Below are 3,095 nucleotides of genomic sequence, written 5' to 3' on the forward strand. Positions count from 1 at the left end.
GGCAGCCGGCCACGCGGAGCCGCGTCTCGACTCCGACGCTGTCCCCGGGCAGAGCCGCCACGGAGGGTCAATTATTCATGGGGCGCCCGGGCGTGCTCCCAAGACCTGCTCTGCCCTCAGCTTCTCGGGCGGAGTGGGCAGAGGACGGGGGAAAAGTTCCCAGAGTAAAAGTTGGCCGCATTTCTCCTTTCCCCCAAGTAAGTATTGAGCACCTGCTGGATGCCTGGGACTTGGACCGGGGCCGCTGCCAGGGGCTGCGGGGAAACGGGAGGTCTCCGCGGGCCCCCGAGTTTCCGCAGGAAACAATGCCTGAGGAGGCTGGCGCTCCAGACCAGGTCAGGGAAGGGAAGGAAAGCCTTCGCCTCCCGCCTCTCTTCCTTCCTCCCGGCTGCATCTCCTTGGCTCCACCCCTTCTCATCAATTCCTCCCACACTTCCCTGCTTTCCCCGGCTTTTCAGTGGAGGGTCCCTTCTCCCAGCGAGGAGCAGATGTTGAGCCCCATTGTCTCTCCCCCCGCAGTGACTGCAGCCTCCCCGGACCGACCTGCTCCTCGGCACCCCTCCCCCCCGCAGCCAGGAGGCCTGGGCCTTCAGAGACTGGAGCCCCAAGGCCACTGCCCCTCACCCCACCCTGAACCAGCTCCTGGTGATGTGAGCAATGACTGCAGTCACTCAGAACATGATTTGTTTCTGACTGGGAGTGAGAAAACAGTAGCCTGAGACTCGGCTTGGGCAAGGAGGACACCATCGTCTTAATATCAGCACACGGAGCCCCCCAAGACCTCAGAGCCTTCGACCACTACGCCCCCTTAATAGGGTGACACATTTCTGTCATTTTCTTTCCTCCAGATTCGTGCACCTAAGTGGTATCCTTCAAACAAAGCAAAGCACAGCTCCGATGGTCAAGCGTTCATTTAACAAACGCTTACTGAGTACCTGCTGGGTGCCTGCTCTTGAGCTGGGTGCAAAGGTCCTCAGTTAGGCCTTGCAGACCCGCAGGGAAATAAGAAGACAGCAGCAACCACAGTGCCAGGTGATGCATGCAAAGATGAACCGAGGAAGCACCTGAGAGAGGACTCCCAACGAGGGTGGTCAGGGAGGGCTTCCCGGAAGAGGCTACATCTCGATGCGTGGGCCTGTGCCAGGCAAATGCATGGGAAGGCACAGCCTGTCCAAAGCCCCCAGGGCAAGAGAGCACATTCTTACAGATTCTTGGAACTGCCACAAGTATGTGCCACCCGGTGGAGTGCACGCGGGGGAGTGGGGAATGAGTGCAGTGTCCGGGGACACGTGGGGGAGGGGCGAGCACGGAGTGTGACAGGGCGCAGGGGAGGAGGGCGGCGGGTATCCGGGAGATTGTCAGATTTTAGCCTCTCCCACTTGCTAACTCCATGAACTTGGGTGCATAACAGCTGCGGGAAAGAACTTAGACTGTTTCCCCCACTTATAAATTGGGGGTCAGGAGATCTGGGGTCTGCAGAGATAGCATCTTACGTTTAAGGGCCCAGGCGTACTTGCTGCAAATCTCTGGGCAAGTTGGCTTCTCTGTCTTCCCATCTGTAAAATGGGGGTGGAAACACCCGTCTCACAGGGTTAAAGTGAGGCCTAAATGAGCCCATGCATCGCGTGGTACATGGTGGCTTTTATTCATTAGCGTGTTTTTTCGGGTTTTGTTTCTTTGCTTGTTTGTTTTTGTTAATCCTCACCCGAGGATATTTTTCCATCGATTTTTAGGGAGGGTGGAAGAGAAAGAGAGAAACACATCGATTGCTTGCCTCCTGCACAGGCCCCGACTAGGGCCCGGGCCAGGGAGGAACCTACAACTGAGGTCCAAGCCCTTGACAAGAATCGAACTCAGGACCCTTAGGGTCCCCCAGGCCGACACTCTATCCACTGAGCCAAACCGGCTCGGGCTATTCATTAGTTTTACAAATCAGGGAGGTGCCTTAACCACCTACAAATGAGATTCTGTTCCGAGTGACTCACCGTGCCAGGAAAGCTGTGGAGAAACATTCATTGAAAGATGCCCTGTGTCCCAACAGGTGGCCTGGATTGGGGACACCTCCGTCTCATCAAGGTGGCCCAGGCGTCATCTCAGGAGCATGACTGGAATGTGGAGACAGGCTACGAAGGCCAGGCCTCAGCAGGGGAGGGTAGCCGGCCTGAAGGACGCATAGGAATCGGAAGAGAGTGGCCCCTGGGAGCAGGTACGGGGCTGCGTTTGCTCAGTGGAGAGAGAAACGGACACGGACATTCACACTGTGGAGGGAGGGAGAGGCAGGAGGGAGTATAGACTCCTTTGCAGCCTGATTTCAATCTTAGTTCTTTGCTTGGGTTCCTCATTCTCTAAGCAACATGCAGATGAACTTGGCACCAGCAAAGTGCCCCCTGGACCCAGGCGCACCAGTGTTCCAGTTTCTGCATTGTACACATTTTACGCTTCTGTTATTTCTCTAGGACACAAGTTCGTTGTGAAATAGTTTGAAAATCAGCTAAGCAAAACTGAAAAGGACACCCCCGTGGAGCCATTATAGTTTGGTACACATCCTTGGGCGTTTTCTATCCACGTATTTACGTGGAAATGCACATAATAATAAAACTATACAAAGTAAATATTGTTGCCCGGCCGACGTGGCTCAGGGGTGGAGCGTCGACCCATGACCCAGGAGGTCACGGTTCGATTCCCAGTCGGGGCACATGCCCGGGTTTCGGGCTCGATCCCCCACTGTGGGGCGTGCAGGAGGCAGCCGATCCATGATTCTCTCTCAGCATTGATGTTTCTACCTCTCTCTCCCTCTCCCTTCCTGTCTGAAATCAATAAAATAGATATTAGAAAAAATTTAAATTGTTAAACAAATGATAGACTATACATGTAAATGTTATTTTTACAAAAATGACATAACCCTATACCTACTGAATTGCAACCACTTTCGCCCAGTGATATGTCACAGGTATCTTTCCCTCTCTGTAAACATCCACATTATCATTCTTTTTAAAAATATATATCTATTATTGATTTTTTTTATAGAGAGGAAAGGAAAGGGATAGAGAGTTAGAAACATCGATGAGAGAGAAACATCGATCAGCTGCCTCCTG

The 3,095-nt window shown here is 53.4% G+C and overlaps 1 long non-coding RNA gene across 1 annotated transcript; it reads left to right on the top strand.

The window, feature by feature from the left end:
- Positions 1 to 6: 6 nt before the first annotated feature.
- LOC106724581 lies at positions 7 to 2,621 on the top strand. The gene is made up of 3 exons (XR_001360426.1): positions 7 to 1,032; positions 2,042 to 2,206; positions 2,457 to 2,621. It is a non-coding gene; the product is annotated as an uncharacterized LOC106724581 (long non-coding RNA).
- The last annotated feature ends 474 nt before the right edge of the window (positions 2,622 to 3,095 follow it).

The sequence above is a fragment of the Myotis brandtii genome, unplaced genomic scaffold, assembly GCF_000412655.1.
Source record: "Myotis brandtii unplaced genomic scaffold, ASM41265v1 scaffold897, whole genome shotgun sequence".
Classification (NCBI taxonomy): Eukaryota; Metazoa; Chordata; class Mammalia; order Chiroptera; family Vespertilionidae; genus Myotis; species Myotis brandtii.